At 46.6% G+C, this 9,923-nt stretch overlaps 1 protein-coding gene across 2 annotated transcripts in view; it reads right to left on the reverse strand.

Moving 5' to 3' along the window:
* Window positions 1–9,509, reverse strand: part of FAM3D (FAM3 metabolism regulating signaling molecule D) — a 31,252-nt gene extending 21,743 nt beyond the window's left edge. For both annotated transcript variants that reach the window (XM_038410212.2, XM_043517943.1), the window contains exons 1-2: window positions 8,462–9,509; window positions 7,600–7,740 (exon numbers count right to left, since the gene is read on the reverse strand). The gene's annotated coding sequence lies outside the window, so the exon portion shown is untranslated. The remainder of the gene's footprint in view (window positions 1–7,599; window positions 7,741–8,461) is intronic.
* Between the last annotated feature and the right edge of the window lie 414 nt (window positions 9,510–9,923).

The following is a 9,923-nucleotide window of genomic DNA, read 5'->3' on the forward strand; positions in this document are numbered from 1 at the left end:
GTCCTTAGGAGAGAAATTTCATGAAATGCGCATATTCTTAGAGAGGGCTTCAGAGATTCAGTACTTCCCAGTTTATGAATGTTCACATTCTCCTCTCAATAGTGGAGGAAAACTCAGGTTAGCTTCCCAAAGAAAACACAGCTCTCTCTTTTTTCCTTTTCATTTCACAGCTGCACTTTTCTCTGTCTCCTGGCAGGCTGATGACCTCAGCTCAGCCACCCGGTTTCAGATACATGCTCACATACACACTCGTGGCAATAGACATTTCTAGCTACTGAGCTGACCGAAACATGGAAGTCGAGGATTTTCCCTTCAAAGAGATCAAAAGAAAAGTAGAACAGAAAAAAGACAGACCTACATCCTGAATTGTCTCTCACATTCGCTATGCAGCTTTGGAAAAAAATTAGGCCAGCCCCTCAATTGATGTAAATCAGCACTGCTCCATTGATTTTAATGCAGCCATGCCAATTCCCCCCTGCTGAGGATCCGACACCGTGCCTTCTAGCTGAATAGATAGATGCAATTTGCTTTGAAACGATCATTGTTATGTTCAGAGCATTTGCAAAATATATTTGTTTTGACTTCAAACATACGGGGCAGTTCAGAGAAGCAGGCAGATGAGTGAGCCTGAGTTCATGCCTTAACTGTGTATTTAAGAGGAGGCAGCATCTTCCCCAGCAGTCTCCCCTCCAGCATCAGCATTACTGTTTGCTGTGAGGATGTTCAGGGTGGTCAGTTTAAACCTTTTTCCTTCTTGCAAGTCAAGAAGGGGGGATGCAATCCTGCTTGGTAGAAGTGTGGAAAACCCCAGCTGACAAATGGGTCTCTAAGGAGACTTCCTGGCCCAATCAATCCTAGGCTTTTTTGAGTTGTAGAACGCCGAGGAGGTGAAATACTGACATTTGTATGGCAAAACTTAACCAAATGCACCAAAACTAATTTGATAAGAGGGCTGGGGCTGGATTGTTTTATAATGACAGGGAATAAATGTACTTTTACCTGTGATAAGGGTGGGGGTGAATGTGATTAGCTGGGCTAGTCCATAGGCAAATGCTACCTGCCAGATGGCTCTTTTTTTTTTTAACTGTTCAACTCATACAAATATTCGGCCAAAGGCTTACTGTTGTGAGTCATTTGAAGAATTTAAAGCTGTTGTAGGTAAATAGTTGCTCAGCGATAAGTTGTCAGGGTTAAAGGCTGGTCCCTGGATCTTTAGTTCAGAGCCAAACAGCTAGATCCACAGCGGGTGTAAATCAGCACAGCTCTAGCTGAAGTCAATGGAGCTGTGCCTACCTACTCCTGCTGAGCATCTGGCCCAGAGCTGGGAAAGGGTCTGGAAGCCCACTGCACTCTCTGTGGCTTTCCCGGAGTAAGGGGCAGGCAGTGTGAAGGCTCCTGGAGGTGGCAAGGGTGAAGGCTCAGAGGCCACCAGGGTCAACACCACACAGATGACGGCCTGGCTTCGTCCCTGCACACTGCACAGTGAAGTTTTAGGTTGGCCCTGCCCTTCTCTCCTCTCTTAGTTGTTGTGGGCTGGTCCTGAAGGGTGAGGCTGATGAGTGAGGGAATTCCTGCCCCTCTAGAGCAGGGCACGGGTACTAATGTGCCCCAAGAGGTGCAGGTGCCTCTGGTGCATTTGGGGCCCGAACGTGGCAGGAACCCTTCCTGCTGTGGGGCAGCCCTGTTTACCAGAGCTATTCTAAATACGCCTCTTCCCAGGAACTCGCCTGGATGGGCTAGGTCCCAGCCCCGCCTCCCCTGGCTTAGAACCCTGCTCACCCTGGTGGCCGCTGTGCTGGAGAACTGCTCACAGGGAGACTCGTGTTGGACAATGCATCTGGGACCCACTATTCCCTGTGGTGGTGACAGGGCCATTGAGGGAATGGGGCACCGGCCATGGCTTCCAATACCACCAGCTGTGCTGGGTTCTCTCTGTGCTGGGTCCAGTTCCTCCATCCTGCTGTTCCTCTCCGACCCTGATGTGGCTGGTCAGCTGGTTCAGGGAAGAAGGGGTCGGCAGGCAGGGCCTAGTGGGATCGCCTACAAGTGACAGGACTCAACAGAAGGTCTGCCAGGCCCCACTAGACAACTATCCCCAGCTCCACGCACTGGGCTAGATCTTGAATTCCACTGACTGCAGCTGAAGCTATGCGATTCCCAGCGGCTGAGAATCTGGCCTATTGTCTTATTATCCTCGATTTTCAGGATACCCTCCTTTTGTCCAGTTTCAGTGCACATCACAGAGCCAATATCCAAACCACCATGAACTCAGCCTCACAGTGAGTTTCATCAAGCCCTGCAGCAGGGCCTGGAGGTAAATTAAAACTACGTCAGTCCCTCCGGCACTGTCCCAGAGCTCAGCGGGATTCACAAAAGGACTGGACATTTCTATGGATAGCAAGAATACCCAGAATTAGAATGGTTTCAGAGTAGCAGCCGTGTTAGTCTGTATTCGCAAAAAGAAAAAGAGTACTTGTGGCACCTTAGAGACTAAGGTGCCACAAGTACTCCTTTTCTTTTTCCAGAATTAGAATGGTATGTGCTAAAAAACCCTCCCGCATCAGGGATCAGACATGAAATCTGATGCTCCAAGCATAAGCCAGCCACTAATTACTGGGGCTTGGGAGAGAATTTTCCCTGGCAGCAGGTTTCTCCCAGAGCTGCCTGCTGCAGGTTTCTCGCACCTTCCTGTGAAGCAGCTAGGCCTGGCCACCATCAGAGACCATCTACCAGCCTAGGTGATCCTGGGCTCTGACCCATTCTGGCAGCTGCTGTGTTCCTATGGCACCCTGCACCCACCCTCCAGGATCTGCCCTAAGTTTATCAGGCTTGGGGATAAAGCAAGAGGCAGGTCAATCAGAAGAACCTGTTCTACTGCAATCCCCAGCACAGCCACCACAGCTGGCTAAGAAAACAAATATCAAAGAGCAATGAACTCTGAGAGCACAATAAAAAGGAGGAAATGAAGAGGTGGGAAACCAAGGCAAATAGAGAGATAAAGGAACCTGACACACAGTGTCAGCAAACTGCAGCTGGCTTTCATACCTTATAGCTCCATGTTTAATAACGTTGCCCTTTGTCTGGGCCATGAGTTACACTGTGATGGCACTGAGTACTTGGGTCCAGGGCACTCTAGATAGCTGCATATTCTGGAAGGGCCATGAAGATTGTGAGTAAAGAGCAGCAGACAGCAGGGTGGTGGTTACAAAGATGCAGCGCCAGACTGCTGGGGGTTGTGCGGGGACCTTCCCCTCCCTGGCATCAGTTAGAGCAGTCTCAGAGGTCCTCTCATTCATGCCCAGCTGCCTGTGGCCTCCAGGCTCAGATTAGCCAGAGAGCATCGGCTTTGCCACCTGCCCCCCACCCCTATAGTGTAAGGGGCATGGCGGGGGTAAACATGCGTGGGGAGTGGCATGGCAGAGGACAACTGTGCTACATTTACGTTCCACTGTGATGAGTCCAGAGATTCATCAATTCCCAGGCCAGGAGGGACCATTGTGATCATCTCATCAGACCTCCTGCATCGCACAGGCCAGAGACCGGTCCCCCCGTAAGCCCTAGAGTCAACCTGTTCAAAACATTCCCAATCCTGATTGCAACTTTGCCAGTGATGGAGAATCCACCATGACCCTTGGGAAATAGTTCCAGTGGTTAACTGTCGTCACTGTTAATAATGTACACCTTATTTCCAGTCTGAATTTGTCTAGTTTCAAATTCCAGTCATTGGATCACGCGAGACCTTTCTCTGCAAGACTGAAGAGCCCATTGCAGATACTTATAGACTGGGACCAAGTCACTTCTTAACTGTCTTTTTGCTAAATAGATTGAGCTCCTGGAGTCTATCATTATAAGGCAGGTATTCTAATCCTTTAATCATTCTCATGGCTCTTCTTTGGACTCTGTCCAATTTATCTGCATCCTTTGTGAATTGTGGACACCAGAACTGGACACAGTATTCCAACAGCGGCTGCAGCAGTGCCAAATACCCAGGTACAATAACCTCTCTACTCCTATTGAAGAGTCTTGTGTTTCTGCATCCAGGGATCCCACAGTCCTTTGGCCCCTGCATTGCAAATGGAGCTTATGTTCAGCTGATTATCCCTAAATCTTTTTCACAGTCACTGCTTCCCCGGGTAGAATCCCCCACTGTGTAAGTACGGCCGCATTCTTTGTTCCACTAAGGACCCAGAGTCCATGGCACAAGTAGCCCAGACTCTCAGCAGGGCCAAACCTGGCTCTCGGAAGGAAGAAGCTGGACTGGGCTCCCTGATGTTCTTGCAAACCTGGCTGAGCTGTGCACTGGTGCAGAGGAGAACCAAACCCAACAGGTCTGTGAGGGGAGGGCTCCTGCCTCATACTGGGAATGAGGGGCGATCAACAGGTTATCTCAAGTGCTTATATACAAATGCACAAAGCCTTGGAAACAAGCAGGGAGAACTGGAGGTCCTGGTGATGTCAAGGAATTATGACGTGATTGGAATAACAGAGACTTGGTGGGATAACTCACATGACTGGAGTACAGTCATGGATGGTTATAAACTGTTCAGGAAGGACAGGCAGGGCAGAAAAGGTGGGGGAGTAGCACTGTATGTAAGGGAGCAGTATGACTGCTCAGAGCTCCGGTACGAAACTGTGGAAAAACCTGAGTGTCTCTGGATTAAGTTTAGAAGTGTGTGCAACAAGAGTGATGTCATGGTGGGAGTCTGCTATAGACCACCGGACCAGGGGGATGAGGTGGATGAGGCTTTCTTCCGGCAACTCACGGAAGCTACTAGATCGCATGCCCTGATTCTCATGGGTGACTTTAATTTTCCTGATATCTGCTGGGAGAGCAATACAGCGGTGCATAGACAATCCAGGAAGTTTTTGGAAAGCGTAGGGGACAATTTCCTGGTGCAAGTGCTAGGGGAGCCAACTAGGGGGAGCGCTTTTCTTGACCTGCTGCTCACAAACCGGGTAGAATTAGTGGGGGAAGCAAAAGTGGATGGGAATCTGGGAGGCAGTGACCATGAGTTGGTTGAGTTCAGGATCCTGACGCAGGGAAGAAAGGTAAGCAGCAGGATACGGACCCTGGACTTCAGGAAAGCAGACTTTGACTCCCTCAGGGAACAGATGGCCAGGATCCCCTGGGGGACTAACATGAAAGGGAAGGGAGTCCAGGAGAGCTGGCTGTATTTCAAGGAATCCCTGTTGAGGTTACAGGGACAAACCATCCCGATGAGTCGAAAGAATAGTAAATATGGCAGGCGACCAGCTTGGCTTAATGGTGAAATCCTAGCGGATCTTAAACATAAAAAAGAAGCTTACAAGAAGTGGAAGCTTGGACATATGACCAAGGAAGAGTATAAAAATATTGCTCGGGCATGTAGGAAAGATATCAGGAGGGCCAAATCGCACCTGGAGCTGCAGCTAGCAAGAGATGTCAAGAGTAACAAGAAGGGTTTCTTCAGGTATGTTGGCAACAAGAAGAAAGCCAAGGAAAGTGTGGGCCCCTTACTGAATGAGGGAGGCAAGCTAGTGACAGAGGATGTGGAAAAAGCTAATGTACTCAATGCTTTTTTTGCCTCTGTTTTCACTAACAAGGTCAGCTCCCAGACTGCTGTGCTGGGCAACACAAAATGGGGAAGAGATGGCCAGCCCTCTGTAGAGATAGAGGTGGTTAGGGACTATTTAGAAAAGCTGGACGTGCACAAGTCCATGGGGCCGGACGAATTGCATCCGAGAGTGCTGAAGGAATTGGCGGCTGTGATTGCAGAGCCCTTAGCCATTATCTTTGAAAACTCGTGGCGAACGGGGGAAGTCCCGGATGACTGGAAAAAGGCTAATGTAGTGCCCATCTTTAAAAAAGGGAAGAAGGAGGATCCTGGGAACTACAGGCCGGTCAGCCTCACCTCAGTCCCTGGAAAAATCATGGAGCAGGTCCTCAAAGAATCAATCCTGAAGCACTTAGAGGAGAGGAAAGTGATCAGGAACAGTCAGCATGGATTCACCAAGGGAAGGTCATGCCTGACTAATCTAATCGCCTTTTATGATGAGATTACTGGTTCTGTGGATGAAGGGAAAGCAGTGGATGTATTGTTTCTTGACTTTAGCAAAGCTTTTGACACGGTCTCCCACAGCATTCTTGTCAGCAAGTTAAGGAAGTATGGGCTGGATGAATGCACTATAAGGTGGGTAGAAAGCTGGCTAGATTGTCGGGCTCAACGGGTAGTGATCAATGGCTCCATGTCTAGTTGGCAGCCGGTGTCAAGTGGAGTGCCCCAGGGGTCGGTCCTGGGGCCCGTTTTGTTCAATATCTTCATAAATGATCTGGAGGATGGTGTGGATTGCACTCTCAGCAAATTTGCGGATGATACTAAACTGGGAGGAGTGGTAGATACGCTGGAGGGGAGGGATAGGATACAGAAGGACCTAGACAAATTGGAGGATTGGGCCAAAAGAAATCTAATGAGGTTCAATAAGGATAAATGCAGGGTCCTGCACTTAGGATGGAAGAATCCAATGCACCGCTACAGACTAGGGACCGAATGGCTCGGCAGCAGTTCTGCGGAAAAGGACCTAGGGGTGACAGTGGACGAGAAGCTGGATATGAGTCAGCAGTGTGCCCTTGTTGCCAAGAAGGCCAATGGCATTTTGGGTTGTATAAGTAGGGGCATAGCGAGCAGATCGAGGGACGTGATCGTTCCCCTCTATTCGACACTGGTGAGGCCTCATCTGGAGTACTGTGTCCAGTTTTGGGCCCCACACTACAGGAAGGATGTGGATAAATTGGAAAGAGTACAACGAAGGGCAACGAAAATGATTAGGGGTCTAGAGCACATGACTTATGAGGAAAGGCTGAGGGAGCTGGGATTGTTTAGTCTGGAGAAGAGAAGAATGAGGGGGGATTTGATAGCTGCTTTCAACTACCTGAAAGGGGGTTTCAAAGAGGATGGCTCTAGACTGTTCTCAATGGTAGCAGATGACAGAACGAGGAGTAATGGTCTCAAGTTGCAATGGGGGAGGTTTAGATTGGATATTAGGAAAAACTTTTTCACTAAGAGGGTGGTGAAACACTGGAATGCGTTACCTAGGGAGGTGGTAGAATCTCCTTCCTTAGAGGTTTTTAAGGTCAGGCTTGACAAAGCCCTAGCTGGGATGATTTAACTGGGACTTGGTCCTGCTTTGAGCAGGGGGTTGGACTAGATGACCTTCTGGGGTCCCTTCCAACCCTGATATTCTATGATTCTATGAGCCGATGTTGGCAGTCCTCGTTTTTAATAACATTCCTGGTGAGAACTGCTTACCCTGGGGATGAATTTAAAATCAGCTAAAGAAGATAATAAAACATGTGGATGCATTGGACCCAAAGCCTCCCCCTACAGCACATTGGAGTCATATCAGCATTAAAGAGTCTGCGGTGAAGCCTTGCACAGATCTACAGTTTACAGACCTATTTGCTTTATTTACAGCTCGGGTCAGCTCAGCTCTGGGTTTTCTGAACAAGAATATTAAAAGATTTCTCTTGTAAGACAGTGAAGAGTTCATTATTATCCAGCCTGTGAGTGCTAAACATGATCTGCACTAAACCTGCACTAAACCTGATCATTACATGGGTACCTTGTCTTCTTCGACTCCTCCAATTGGTTGTTTCTCTTTGCCTGTTTCCTTGTCATGTGCTGAAATTGTAAGCTGTCTGTTCCATGTGTGTACAGGGCGTAGTTCTGTGGGGGCCTGATCCGAGAACGATCTCTGCAGGCGCTATCAAAAAACAACCAATCAATACTCAACTTAGAGTAGACTAGCCATAAACATTACATTTTAATTAGCCACAGCATTTGTCACTGATACTAAAAAAAAATCCTGTTTCTTTCAGAAATACTTCTAGTGATATTCTGATATTAGTAAACAATAAAGACGTTTGGCACAGAACACACATCAGACAACAGGTTCTATCTCTAGTTAGTCAATGGACATGCAGAAACTGAAACGGCTCAGGGCTTTAAAACTAACTTTTGCCATAAACAGTGTTGTACAAATAACCCTGGCTGGAAAATTTTCCTTTGGAAAACCAGATACATAGAAATAAAGAAGGGTAAGAACAGAGAGAGGAGTGGAAAGAAGGAAACCTGTCCCCAGGTTATAGATTGTAAAAGTACACTAGCTAATCTGATTTCTCTCTCAGCTTCCCCATGTTATAAGAAGGGATAATAAATAAGGGATGATAAATAAGGGAAAATAAATAAATATGTTGACCCAAATGGTTGCTGCTAGCTGTATTTTATTTTACATCCAGCTACTGAAATCACCCTTGCTTGAGCCAGATTTAATTGTAAAAAACATCTACAATGGTCACCAAAATAAAGGACAAAAATCTATTATTTTAATTATACTGTACTTAAAACCTCCCTCTTTCCGGTCATTTTTCCAGCAACACAAAGGTATCAGAGCTCTTTTGTGGACTTAATTCAAATGTACATACCAGGGAAATCGTCCGACAGGTCTCTTTACTCTCTGAAGGCTGCGTTCCAAATGGGGTATTGTCAGAGAGAGGACAGGTCACCTTCTGACTAATGCTTGTAAGTCCAGTGATCCGCTGGGTTGAGTCCATGGTACAGCCCAGCCCCTCTGTGAATCACCACAAACACCTTCCGTGTGCATTGTGCTGCCGGTCTAGTAAATGTTAAATCAACTACACACAGCTCAGCGGATCAGAACAAACCACAAGAACAAGGAAGTCTGTGTGGTTATTCACACGGAAGCTCAGGTTTGCACTGACAAAAATATCTGTGTGCACACAAAGGGATCAGTCATAATTATCTTGCTCAAACGTTACTAATTCATTTGTTTCATTCGTTTCCTCCTTTTGGCCTTTTATTCATACTTAACTGTTCTCCACCCCATTTCTTTTTCAACATATAAACCCAGGAAGATGTATGACCTATCCCAGAATCTCATGTGCCTCTTTACTGCTCAGTTTTAAAGTAGTTCACATAGCAATTGCAACAGATGATAAATATGATCACATATTTGCTGTTATGTAAATATTACTACTGAAGTCATTAGGCTACTTGCCTAAGTAAAACTTTGCAGGGTCAGGCCCCAAATTACAGCAGAGAAATAAAGAAATATTTTCTCTGTGAGATGCTCAGTGACTTTATAATATGGTTGAACCACTGTTCAAGTTGGGGCTAAGTTAGTGTGAGGGGCTGGTCTAATTTACACCATTGTTCACCCTCTGAGCTTGGCGCCCCCGTGCAGAGAGCACTTGTGGAGTTTGTTACATAGGAAATGAGAGGTGCCAGGGGAGCAAACAATGTCAAAGGGACAGCTGACACAGTATTCAAGTCTGATGCAGCTATTGGGGAAAAAACTGAATATCAAGGCCACAAAATAAAAAGCGCCTCAAAATACAACAGGCAAACCAACCAGCTTTTTTTTACTGATTTATAAGCATGATATTAGACTTTGAGCAAAATAGTCCCCCTGAATTAAGTGCTGGAATAAATTGCCTAGGGAGGTTGTGGACTCTCCAACACTGGAGATTTTTAAGAGCAGGTTAGACAAACACCAGTCAGGGATTGTCTAGATAATACTTAGTACTGCCTTGAGTGCAGCAGGCTGCACTAGATGACCTCTCGAGTCCCTTCCCAGTCCTATGATTCCATGAAGACGCTCTTTGGAAAAGATAATAAAATGCTGGCATTAAGCTCAGGCCATATTGTGCCCGTAACTCTCCGATTCTGATTTAATAGCAATTAAAGGTTCTGATAAAAAGAAAAGGAGTACTTGTGGCACCTTAGAGACTAACAAATTTCAAGGTTCTGATGATCCACATACACTGAACGATGACATCAAAACATAAAGGAAATTTCTAAATGGCCGAAAATAAGGGCTATGTTTAATGCTGATGTAATGCTAATGATTTATAATAACATAGCCTG

This window comes from Dermochelys coriacea, chromosome 7 (genome assembly GCF_009764565.3).
Source record: "Dermochelys coriacea isolate rDerCor1 chromosome 7, rDerCor1.pri.v4, whole genome shotgun sequence".
Lineage (NCBI taxonomy): Eukaryota > Metazoa > Chordata > Testudines > Dermochelyidae > Dermochelys > Dermochelys coriacea.